Below are 13,078 nucleotides of genomic sequence, written 5' to 3' on the forward strand. Positions count from 1 at the left end.
CTGCCCCAAGATTCCCTGGAGTCTGAATGCCCCCTCCCATCTTCCGGGGATCTCCCCTCCCAGCCCCTCACTTTCCAGGCGGACCCTCCGCAACCCGGCAGCTCAGCGTCCCTCCCTCCCCGGTGGGGGCTCGGCCGCCCGCCCCTCTGCCCTGCAGTCTGGACCTCCCGCCCGTCCCGGCCCCAGGCCCGCCGCCCCCCCTGGCTCCGGCAGTGGCGATTTTTTTCCTTTCGCTGGAGCCTGGTTGTTTACACAGCAGGTGGATGTGACGTCAGGGACGCACAACAGCAAAAAATAACAAGATCTTCCTCCGCGAGGGCCTCATTTATTTATTTGTTCCGGGAGGCCAGGCCGGAGGCGGGAGTGGGCGCTAGAGGTCGAGTGGATGAGGGGAGGTGGCAGCTCGGGCTCTGGGGGCGTCGGGGCCTTGGGACGGCCAAGGCGGAGAGGCGGTGCCAGGGGGAGGCCGGGGGACGGGCTGGGGAGCGCCCTCGGCCCGGCGCCACCCGCGCCGCCACTGCCCCCGGCGCCGGCTGTGCTCCGAGAAGCTAGTCCCCAGCGGAGGAATCTATTGTTATTTATTGTGTGGCGGTTACTGCCTCTCGCCGCGGCCCGTCCCTCGCCCGCGAGTGCGTGTGCGCGCGCGCGTGTCTGTGTCTGTGTGTGTGCGCGGGGGTGCGCGCGCGGGCGGGAGTGGGCGCGTGCGGGGAAAGGCCTGAAAACACCTTAGTTTGCACCGCGAGATCATTTGCAGCGGGTGAGTTTGTATTTTTCCATTTCTGCTCCACTTTTTCCCAAGCCGCCTCCTGCCTTGTTTCCGCCACTTTGAACAACAACCAGCACAAAAAAAAAAAAAAAAAAAAAAGAAAAGAAAGAAAGAAAAAAGAACAAGAAAAAAAAGAAAGAAAAAAAAACTACTTTCCACTTCCAGCCTCCACGTGCACTCCCCCAGCCCTCCCCGCTCAGGCGCTCTCCCCGGTCGGGCCCAGGCTGGGGAGCAGGGTGGGGGCTGTGGGCCGGCGCCGGGGCGGAGGGGGCTCCGGAGGCGCCGCGCTCGGGTCTATTTGCATAAGTCAAATGGAGCGGGGAGGCGAGGAGACAAGATCGCCTTCCTCTCGGCCCCACCACGCCGGGATCTGCGCTCGGGAAGAGAAAGAAGTCTATAAGCCCAGGCCGCCCGGGGCAACTTTCAGGAGCGGGGCGGACACGGGTTCCTGGGTCGGGTCTTCGGCGGGAGGGGGCGCGCGCTGGTCTCTGGATACCAAAGTTTGGACTTGGAGCAAACTTTTCCCTTTTCTCTCCCCGAGTGAATGACCCTTGGTGCCCCTGGGCCGCAGCGGAATGACTGGGTATGTCCACGCCTTGGGCCTCGAGCTGGGGGACATCCCCGGTGCCACGCACGCCTTAACTCCGAAAACGGCGGCAGGGGCATTCCTTCGTCGTCCCCCGTAGGCCAGACTCAGACACACCCGCACACCCCTAGCTAAACACGTACCCCACGCGCGCTCGGCCCACCGAACCCAGCCTTCCCGCGACGGGGCCAACACGGCGCGTGCGAGTGGGAGCAGGGTGCGATGCGGGGTCTCCGTGCCCGGATTTCCCGTTTTCCCTCTCCTCCATACACATACACACACACTTTCTCTTCTAACTCCCCTCTTAAGCTTGGGGAACGCGGGGAGGGGTAGATTTCCAAGCCTCATCTATCCCGAGACGCGTGTGAATCACCGCGTCCCTCCGCCCCGTCCCGGCCGCCGAGGGCTCTCCATCCCTCGCCCCCGCGCCGTCTTCCTCCCTAGCTCCGTTCCTGTCGGGCAGAGAGGACTCAGGGGAGCCGGCGAGCTGGGAGCCGGGAGCCAGGACGGCGTGAGCTTTTGGTGGAGACCGCGGCGGCGGCGCCGGGAGCCCGGAGTTTGCTACTTGCCGCAGGGTCGCAGTCAGACGCTGCCTCCGCCTCCTCTGGCCCCAGCCTCCGGCTCTTCTCCTCCCCAGATACCGCCGAGATCGGAAACTTTGATTCCTTCTCCTTTTGGTCCTTGGCGCGTCTCCCTCCCCACCTGTTGTGACCTCCATCTCAGTCCCCGGAGAGTGGAGGTGGCACACGGGCGCTGGGGAGCGGCGCGCCCAGAAACAAAGTCGCAAGCTCCCATCTCAAGTGTTTGCTTCGAAAACGCTGCCTGCAGACCACCCCCACCCGCGCAGCTCCCGCCCTCTGAGAATAAGGACTAAATAAACAGTGGTAACTCCAAACCCCGCGCCGAGACCGTATCCCTAGCCCACCCCTTTCCTCCCCCCTCCTTTTTTGTTGTTGCAACTTTGTGAGATCCCGGGTAGGTGCTCAGATCCGCTGGGGCCCATTTCCCAGTCTCGGGATCCTCGCAGGGATTCCCTGAGCCACAGTCTCTTCCCTACGCGCGCTCGCGGGTCCTCTGAGCCCGCCGCCCTCTGTCCTGGCCTTTCAGCCAGCTCACTCATCCCTCCCCCATCAGATCCCCCCAACCTGCACCGGCAAGACTTGCTGAGTGTCGCCCCGGTTTCTTGTTGACCGCAGAACCCGAAAGTTTGCAAGAGGAAGAGAGCGCGCGGCAAGCCAGCGGGCCAGGGGCAGCAGCAGCGCGCCGAGGACCATGGTGCTGCTGGCGCCTCCTCCGCGGGCGTGAAGGCGGCGCTCCCACTCCCTCCCGGACTCGGCGGGTAAGTCGAGGCGGCGGCGGGCGTTGGGGCCATGATGCGAGAGGAGCGCAGGGGCTGGGGACATCGTTGAGCTCCTGACTGAACGCGGGGGCTCTCAGTGCCCAAAGCGCCAGCCTGTGTAGCAGTAGGCACTGGAGCCAGGAATGTGCTCATCTTCAAATACTGGACTTCGTCTTTCTCCCCCCTTTATTTCTTAAATCTGAAAATCCGGAGATCAAAGTTTAGCGTGGAGTGTAAAGTGCCCTGATAAAATATGGTGACATCTCTCGCTCCCCTTCTCACCCTACTCCCCCTTATAACTATCAATTATTTCCAAGTCATTGTGTCCAAATACCCTTGCCGAACTGATTACAAAGTGTATTGATTTAGTCTGGGCTCAACCTACGCGTTTCGTTTTATTCATTTTCTTTTTGTTCAACCAGAAAACCCAAAATGAAACATTTCTTCCTCTTCCTAACACCCCCCTCCCCCAGCCCTCATCTGTGAGGTTTGGGCTGAGCAGTGAAATTAATATAAACATTTAATTTGGTTGCATTTGAGCTTCTCCAGCCCACTTAGGAGAGGCTGGCGTTGCTGTGGTGTCCGGTCACAGGTATTTTCCGAGTTGGGTGTCCTTTTTGTTACTGCTCTCCCACCAGGAATGCTGGAGGGGCATTCTGTATTCCCCCTGGAAAGGCGCCTGTGTGTGCACATTGAAAACGGCTAAGCTTCCCCTCTCCTTGGGTTGTCCGTAGGCTTTAGGATTTAGGGTTTGCAGAATAGCTGGTTGAGAAAAATCTAAAGGATATTTAAAAGAATTTTCTACTGCTGCAAATATATTGAACCTCTGCAAAATTTTTACCTTCCCCTCCTTTTCCCCCCCCACTGAGAATCCATTTAAGGGGGCGATGTCTTAACTGGAATTTGAGGAGAAATTGTTAGATTAAGGTGTTTTCTACCCAGGGTTAACCATCATAATCGAGAGAGAGGAGTTCCTGTTATTTTCAGTTCCAGAGAGAAATGTATCAAACCTTTTAAAGAATTCCACTGGAGTTTTGATTTTCAAAGTGGAAATACCATCTCTTTGAATCCAGGAGAAGAAAACTGGGCTCACAGTTACAGAGATTTGGAATGGGGGTTTTCTTCTCTGATTTTTCTACTTGAAATGTCTAATTATTAAAGAGCACTAAGAATATAAAATGGAACTCAACTAGTTATCATTCAAAAGGTGTCAGCTAAAAATCTCACTGCACAAAGGGGGGAAAAAGGTTTAACATCTTTCCACTTGCTACATAGCTACCCCAACCCCCCACCCCCTTAGACTCTGGGCTAATATGAGAGAGGGAAAAAATCAGGGTTTTTTTTTGCGGGGGGGAAAGTAAAGTAAACAGCCTCCAACTGCTGAACCTTGACAACCCAAATTAAGGAAGCAGGCAAGATCAAACGGAACTGCCGCTGGGTTGTTGTCAGGAGCTCTGCATCCAGGACCCTAGACTATTGGATCAAGCAGCAAAGCTATATACTTACTAATGCAGAAATGGACCATTGCAAATGCTGATCTTTGTTGTGCAAGGGAAGGCTCACTTGGAAGGACATACTTAGGTTTTCTCTAGGCAGCATTTGAGTTCTTTATGAATGCTGACTTCCTAAACAAGTTACTATTTTTTAATGCATTCTTGTTTCTGAACAGAATGCACTCAAAAAGGTATTAAAAGAATGTAAGTCTTTGGAGGCTGTCTTGGTACCCAGAAGTGTGCGGTGGAATTCTTCTTCCTAACATTAGGCTCCTTCAGGAGAGTTAGATAACGTTTTCTCACAGCAAGTTGAGAAGATCTGCCTTGTCAGGGAAGCCAGGGTTTTGTAAATGGGGGTTTAAATCTGATGTGCAGTTCAAAACAAACAAACAAACAAACAAACAACAATACAAAAAACCTGGTGATGATGTTCTGTGTCGGCCCACTTTTGGAATTTAAAGATGCAAGAGGGATGGGTCTGAAGATTAGACAGACCTCTTTTTTTTTAGAGTGGCATTCAGCAGAACCAGGTTGCTACTTTTATATAAGTTCTCTGTAACTTGTCCTTGCTTGTTTCTAGAAAAATTTAACTGCTTTACATTTTTAAAGGGAGTAGTAACAGTAATTACTTTAGCATTTTGTTTTCACAGGCTTGTCAAAGTATAATGAAAGGAAATAAACATCGAGTATTCAAATTAACTGTCTTAAATTAAGAGGGTTATATTGCTGAAGATGTCTGTAAGATTTTGTATTTATATTTAAATTTTGGCGTATAAACTGTGTAACTTTTTTTTTTTTTTTGCTAAAAACTCTCCCCAAATTAAGTGTCATTTTAAACTAAATAGAGCAAAGTAGGAAATAGGACATGTAAACACATACAGAAGAATAAAAATAATTGTCATTTAAGAATTTCATTTTTAAATAACAAATGTTGATCACATAGAAGCACTTTGTTTTTTTATAAGTTAGAGTTTCATAACCATTGTGGCCAACATGTTTCAAAGTCTGTAGTTTTATTGGGTATACCTTTTATTGTGTAATTAAACAATGCGAGTTAAATGTGCACATGGATGCTATTAGGCAATTTTCTGCAATATGTATTTTTTTAAAAAAAGCTGTAAATATTCTCTAGTTAAATCATTTGTACCAACAATAACAGAAATTAACTAGGTTAATATTGAACCAGGCATAGTTTTCTGTCACTAAGTTTTTTCCTTGCTTCTCTTGAAACTGTATCCCTGACCTTGTATATTTACATTCTCAGGCTCTATTGAAGGGTATATCTTTTTCAGCAGTTGTTTAAATTAACAGAAGAATTGTGATATTTCCTAAATAAATATATTTATACCACAGCACATCCAATGCCAACATTAAGAAAGAGAAGGGAGAACAGAGCAGATGTGACAACTTCTTTGGAACCCTATCTTATTGTGCTGTGTATTTGGTTTTTATTTTTTACTTTAAAACTCAAATTCAGTTTTGAAATGTTACCTTGTAAGATTTAGCATCACCAAAAGGTATGTGTATTCAGACAATGTTAGGAGTTATCGCACCAATTACAGTTCAGTAGGGATGCCAGGAATATTTACAGGGCTTTGCGAGGGTTCTGTCTTTGAAAAATAATTTTAGGCACATGTTAATAAAATTTAAATAGATTGCAGGCTGTCAGAAAATAGTATAAATTTTGTTTATGACTCAGTTACGTTAAGGTACTTACATTAAAGAAACTCATTTAACCCCTGACTGGAGAGTATTAAGTAGGGAGGAAGGCCTCCAGAGCGCTCCCGTGCCCTTTGCTCTGCGGATGAGCTTAAATTACTGCAGTCTAATTGCAACTCCCAGGCACTGAGCATGAGCTGTTTCTCTGTGGCTGAGAAAGGTTTCCAGATCAGAGCTAGATTTGCACAGGTGGTATTTGTGATTTAATTAATTAATTTGTTTTTTTTTTTTTGCTTAGGGCCTTTTCCTTTTATAGAATTCAGTTATAGTAAATGCCGTTTTAGCTAAGCCAACAGTATTGTCCTTTTTTAAAAAAATAGGTGTTTTGAACCTGGAGGTTATAAAGGTCTAAGGCAAGTAGGGTTTGTTTTCTAAAGAAAATAACCTTAAGAGAAGCATCTGCTGAATAGACAGTGAACTGTCTGCATGAGCCCATGCACAGGCTCACTGTTTGCCGGGAATTGTTTATTTCTTTAGTTGGTGGTAGTAATCCCACCAGGTGACCCGCAGGGCTTGTGAATCAAGCCAGTGATCCAGGTACGTTTCCAGTTAGGCGCGTGCATTTCTAAGTGGTCTTCCTTGTGACTTGTTTCACTGGTACAGGCCACTTTGTTCTATGTGTGCGACCCAAGGAGCCATCTTAAACTGATTTTTAAAATAAGTGTTTCTCTTCCATGGCACTTGCATGAATAAAGGCTAGTGGCGCCAAAAACGGGCACACCAGCAGGCCATGCATGCGATGTGAGGGTCCCTGTAGCGGGAGAGCCTGGCCATTCCGGGACCCGTGCACGACAGTGGTTTTCTCTCCCTCCCCTGGGATCTGCAGTTTATTTCACTGTGCATGTGACGACGTGGTTAGTGGAAATTAAGCAGATTTGGCTTGTGTCGCCAATCTAAAAATACATGTTGTAAGGAGCGTTTGATTTCAAGAAGTGCTTCGGTTTTGCATCCCATATAATGTTCTTGCACTTAAGGCTACAAGGCTGGTATTCTGGAAAGAGGAAGTACAGTGGGGTAAATTGCATGGCAGTCGGGAAGGACAGTTAGACAGTGTTCTTTGTTTTGCAATGAATTATTCTTATTAATTGCAGTCAGTTTGTACTGAGGCCTTGTCAGGCCTTCTTTAGAAGCCAGCTCCCATTCACCAGAAGGTTGTGCCAGGAGCTGTGTGTGTCCTTGTCCTGGTCCTGGTTGCCCAGCCTTGGGGTCCGTGGGGGTCTCCGCAAGGCTTGCTTTCCTGTTTGAAACCTCCTGACACTAGTTTTAATATCTGCCCTGCCCTGTGCACACAGGTGTTGGTTCAGCAGTTAGGCTATGGGATCTAGAGTGAGGACATTGTCCCGCTGGCCAGCCGCTGGCGAGTGAGCTGCCTGAAGAAAGAACCTGTAGGTGAACAAGTGTAAATGGGTTTTTCCTTATGACCCTCCCCAACATATTTTGTTTTAAAATAATGTGGGGGAGGGGCTCAATTTAGTGCCTTGATGTTTGCAGTGAAGTTGCAGCGATGGAAGAGTCCTGGGAAATATCGCGGGTAGTGGAGCCTCCAGGGGTCTCATCTTGATGCTGGAAGCACCTCCGTCACCGGGTCAAATTAATTTCTTCAATTCGAGTACTTAAAGTAACTAAATCGTAAACAAAATTTATATTAGCTCCTGACAACTAATAATCTATTTAAATTACATGGAAGTATCTGGGCAAAAAATTAATTAAAGACAGAAGTACTGTCAAGGCCTGTAAATATCTTGACAGGTCTACTCAAATGGAACTGATACTACGAAATATTTACATATGTCGCCGTGTCCGGGAACATCTCGGCAGTGCCTGTGCAAAGCTAATTGCACTTACTTTCCAAATCACATTTTTAATAAAATAGTTTTCTTTTGAAAAGGAACATGGATACATAGAAAATTGTGTTCAAGTGTTTTGTTTACTGTTTAGCTCTGCCCATGCAGGATCGCTCTGATGGGTGTATTCCTCTCCTGTGGCTGGTTCAGACAAACAGCTGACCAGCAGGGAGGGGCCGCTGACTGGGAAGCTCATGTCATTCTGTTTCATTTCAGCAGTTAGGAGGTATCAGAAGCGAAGAAGCGAGGGGGTGAGAGGACAGCTCACTGAGGGGAAGAGATGGGTCTGAGCATGGCATTATTGGTCACTTAGGATAGGACCAAGGTTTTTTCCTGAATTTTACATTTGGGTACATATTTAATAGTAGTCAGACAGGGTGACACCCACATTTTGCCAGATTCTCTGATTTTTAGCTAATTCTGTGACCAGCTTTACTAACCAGGACACTAATAATATTTCTAGCATGAAACTCAAAAACTGAATTCTTGAGGTTTCTTTTTCTTCCAGCTTAGCAGTTGATTCGTCATGTGACTTGCTGTGCTCCAGGTTCCCTGTCTGTGGATTAGGGTGGTAGTTGAAGGTATGTTCTTGGAGCGTGGTGATCTCAAGGCACAGGTGCTGTGTTATTGCCCATAGTTTTAAAGATGCCCTCGGTGCTGTCCGGATGTTGACCACAGCTCTTGGGGGGAGAGTGCTGTGAGCTCTGCTGGAGTTGCTCCTGTCCCAGGGCTGCTCCTCTGAGGTGGGATCAGTGGGGTGGCCTCCTCCTCTCCTAGGGCAGGTGAGCCCAGAGGCAACGATGGTCCCGGGTGTGAAGTGGAGGCATCTTGGCACTTGGTCCTACTTCAGCAAAGGGCGGTCCCTTGCTCACCTGCTTCCAGATCATTGTTTGTGTTTTGAATGTCAAGAGATTTATTAAAATACAGATTCTTGGATTCTTGGATCAGAGTTTTTGCTGACTGATGTGAGAATATGCATTGTTAGTAAACTTCCCCTGATAATTCTGACACACACTAAGCAGAGACCCATGGACCACGTGCTTTATGCTGCTAGAGATTCTGGAACTGAAATCTTTGTCCTCACCTGGATTTTACTGATTGATTCTTTGTCTTACGTTGAGGTCTGTATTATTTGTAATGTGCTTGACTTTCTATTGGGAATCAAAGCTTGTGGTTTTATTTGTTAATATTTTTTATTGGTTTAAGAGAGGAAGGGAGAGAGAGAGAGATAGAAACATCAATGATGAGAATCACTAATTGGCTACTTCCTGCACACCCCTCTCTGGGGATCGAGCCTAAAACCTGGGCATGTGCCCTGACCTGGAATAGAACCGTGATCACCTACTTGGTTCATATGTCTACGCTCAACCACTGAGCCACGCCAGCCGGGCCCAAACCCGTGGTTTTGAAGTGTAAGCAGGCATTGAGGCTCCAGGGGGTCACGTTGCTGCTGATGGGCTGGATGGGCTTTGCATTGTGAACCAGCCCCACATGTTTCTACGCCCACCTAAGTGGGGCTGGACTCCTCCAGGGTCAGAGTTGGGCGAAAGCCTTCCGAAAGGTCTGACCTCACTGCTGGGACCTCAGGAACCCTGAGAGGAGGAGGGCTCCCTATCCAGAGTGAAGTGCCTGGAGAGAGATCCACCAGCAGAAGCAGCTGCCTAGCACTGCTTAGGGCGAGGGCGGAACAGCCTGGAGCATCGGCGATTGTCACCAATACCAGGCATTTCCTCGCTTGTGTTCCTGTTCCCAGTGGGTGTGGTTCTGTCCTAGTTACTAATTAGTGTCCAAGGGCTTTTGGGAATTGTTTTTTCTCTGAGTATTTCATCTTAATTTTAAAATCTGAACTATTTACTCATTAGGCCAGTGGTCGGCAAACTGTGGCTCGCGAGCCACATGCGGCTCTTTGGCCCCTCGAGTGTGGCTCTTCCATAAAATACCACGGCCTGGGCGAGTCTATTTTGGAGAAGTGGCGTTAGAAGAAGTTTAAGTTTAAAAAATTTGGCTCTCAAAAGAAATTTCAATCGTTGTACTGTTGATATTTGGCTCTGTTGACTAATGAGTTTGCCGACCACTGCATTAGACTAACCCTGCTGGCCCAAGTATTTGAATTTTCCTATGCATCTTGGGAAATTCACTATCATTGTAAGTGATGGGGCCTGCAGGTATATTGATGGGAATAGCTTAGCCAGCAATGCCACACAAGTAAAGAAAGCAGGACCCTAGGAAGAATGCATCCAACAAGATTACGAGATGAAGGTGGATAAATTGCAAGAGAGGCCTCTTTAAATATTCAGGGCTTTAGCTAAAGATCTAACCACTGAGATCAAAAGAGTTATTTCACAAAAGCTGTACAGATATTTTTCATCTGTATTGGTAACATGCCTTTTGAAGTAACCCAGTGATAAAGCATTTGTCCAAAATGCCCTCACCTAAATTTTTAAAAAGTTCTCTTTGTCTTTGGGTGTGGCTTGATTTTAATGGATCCAAAAGGGGTCAATGGTTTTTAGGTCGAGAACTTCAGTTGGGTGGCATTTGTAATATTTCTATAATACAAAGTTCATTAATTTCTGCTCAGACCCTGAGCACTTTTAAAAATAATATCTGGTGGTCAAGTTTAAAACTAGGGTGTCGGTGTCCTTGAAGAAAGGGTTTCTGTGGAAGATGGGATGGAACTGACCGGAATCAGGCACTGGCCTGGCCCTAGATGCTGGCGCTTGCAGCAGGCGCTGTGTCCTGCCGCCTTGTTTGTCCGAAGGATGCTAATCATTTCATTAAGAAAGGTTAAGTAATTAACTGACTTATCGCTAGGGATCAACGTCATACCCTTTTTAGTGATGTATTGCAGACATTTTCTAATATAAAATTGGCTGCATTTAATTATTTGGAAAGAAGCTAGTTGGACTTTGAGAAAGCAGGTAGGGCTTCTTAAAAAATATCGCTGTCCACATGCAACTGCAATAATCGCAGAGAAAACAGTCTGTTAAGTAGGAAGCTGCTCAGCCGGGGCTCTCCTGGCTGGCCTCTCCAGGCGTGTTGCTGCAGACCTGCTGTGTTGCATGCCTTCTCAGGGTTTAGGAAGGCTCAGCCGCTTAAACGTGCTCGTCTAATTTTCTAAATGATGGCTTTGCTGCGTGGCCGCGTGTTGACAGTAAGCGCGGCTGTAACTTCGGTAAGCTTGCAACAAATTCTTGTACTTGTAGAAGCAAGTCCGCATCCTCACCGTGGACAGGGCGCTTCTCCCTTTTGTCTCTGGTCCTTATGGCAACTGCAGCTCCAGGTTCTCTGCTCCCCGGCAGGGGTGGGGAGGGTGGGCGTGGTGGAATAAGCTCCCCATCTGTCAAAAATTGACCTTTCTCTTGCACTCCTTTGTTCCAGAATCACACAGAAGGTATGCTTCTAGCTCCTTCCTGTGCCTGTATTCGAGTCGACTCAAAATTAAAAAGATACTTAAAGAGTGATTTCCTTTCTGTGTTTTTTTTGTTTGTTTGTTTGCTTGTTTCTATTCAGCAGCAGGACAGTCCCTTTTCCTAACTGGAGAGCATCCCTTTCAGACATGCTTTTCAGAGCAGAGAGTGGATGGGGTGGGGGGTTGCGTGGGGGGTGGGGGGGTTTTGAACATTCTTTGAGGTAGAAATGAGCACTTTGGAAATGGGCTCTATAACAGGGAAGCAGGGTTAGTCTCGTTACCAGAGCAGCTGTTGAAGAAAATGGGATGCCCTGGCCTCAAACTCTTTGATCTCTGAGTTGAGAGCAACTTTTGAGGAGAGAAATCTGGCAGATCTTTACAAAGCTATTTATCTTAAAACTATGTGTTTTTATCTTCCCATTTTCATTATGGAGCCTATCCCACCAGCAAGGAGCACAGAACAGCTCAGCGAGCGCATGCCCTGCAGCTCATCATCAGGAGGCCCTTTCTGTGCAGGCGGCAGAGGTCCCCCCCACCCCCCATCTCACCCGGCCACACCCCGGAAGCCACCTCTGCTCTCTGCTGGCTGTCATCCCCAGGATTCTTTAGGCTCTTAATATATATGCATGTATTCCCCCAAATATAGCGTTTCTTTTGCATGTTGAGGACTTACCGGTATATTAATGGTACCCCACTGTATATGTTCTTTAATAACTTGCTTTTTTTTGGGTCAATAGTTAGTGAAATTCACCCATGTGGATACATTTTAGCTGTAGTTCATTCATTTTTCCATGTGAACCTTTGGAAGTGCTGCATATTAACTCAAGGCAAGTTCTTTACATCCAAACTTAACACCCAGCACCTCCTGCAGTACATATATTGAAACTTTAGGGTTAATATGAAATTACCAGTCCTGACTCAAACTTCATAACTTGCTCATTTGCCAGTGGGTTGTGTGTGTGTGTGTGTGTGTGTGTGTGTGTGTATGTGTGTGTGTGTGGCAGGGGGACTTCAAACAAAAGCAAACTTTTACTAGGGAATTTGATTTTAAAAAATAATATAGCAAGTGGCTGATCTCTTACATTCAAGAAAAACAACAAAACAGGCAACGCATTCATTTGAAGGAGCTGAGACGTTTTCTTTCTCACTCGCAGACGCGGCTTAGAACCTGACAGCCAGTCTGCAGGGTAGCAAGTGGAAGGCGATGTTTAATTAGCAGCCTCAGACTTCTGGGTCCTGGCCGTGGTGCAGCACCTTGCTCGTCAGTGCAGAAAGCGATTGCTGTGTGTGTTAAAGGACTGGCATCTTTGCAGTAAGAAATCCATATAAATAAGATGTACTCTGGTGAAAATCGGAATGTGTTTACAATAGCGAGGCTCCGCTCCGCAGCCATGGAACTCGCGCCTGAGCCTGATTGCGCTCTCAATGAGCTGGTGACCCACGGGCTCTGGGCCCTTGCGCAGGCAGAGGGCTGGCAGCGACGTCGGAGAGCGACCGGGCTTTTGTCATTAAGTATTAGTGATAAGTAGTACAGTGTGCATTTTGAGCAGATAGAACACATTTAATTCTGATGCACAGAATTTCCATTTAGTCAGGCTCGTTGCTGAGTAAAACGAAAATCTTGTATTTTAAGAGGAAAGATATGGCATGTTAGCGTGGCTGGCATATCCGTGTGTAGAAATGTTTACCTTGAACAGACAGGGAAGGTTGGGAAACTTTTTCCCTCCTAGACAACTTGGGTATTTGTGCTGCTGTTTTATTAGGAGTATTAGCTACTCAGTAAATAGTGTAAATGACTGGAGATGTGGAAGAAAACGAGTCTAAAGGTGGACAGTGTTCCCGAGGCCGGAGGAAAGTGTAACGAGGGGATGTTTGGCCAGTGCTCCTTTTAGGAGATGGTGTGACTTAGAGGACCACGAGAG

The 13,078-nt window shown here is 47.6% G+C and overlaps 1 protein-coding gene across 1 annotated transcript in view; it reads left to right on the plus strand.

Moving 5' to 3' along the window:
* Positions 1 to 604: 604 nt before the first annotated feature.
* Positions 605 to 13,078, plus strand: part of FOXP1 (forkhead box P1) — a 560,454-nt gene continuing 547,980 nt past the window's right edge. Inside the window, exons 1-2 of the mRNA XM_080676551.1 lie at positions 605 to 757; positions 2,549 to 2,691. The gene's annotated coding sequence lies outside the window, so the exon portion shown is untranslated. The remainder of the gene's footprint in view (positions 758 to 2,548; positions 2,692 to 13,078) is intronic.

The sequence above is a fragment of the Plecotus auritus genome (assembly GCF_963455305.1).
Source record: "Plecotus auritus genome assembly, chromosome: 6".
NCBI lineage: Eukaryota > Metazoa > Chordata > Mammalia > Chiroptera > Vespertilionidae > Plecotus > Plecotus auritus.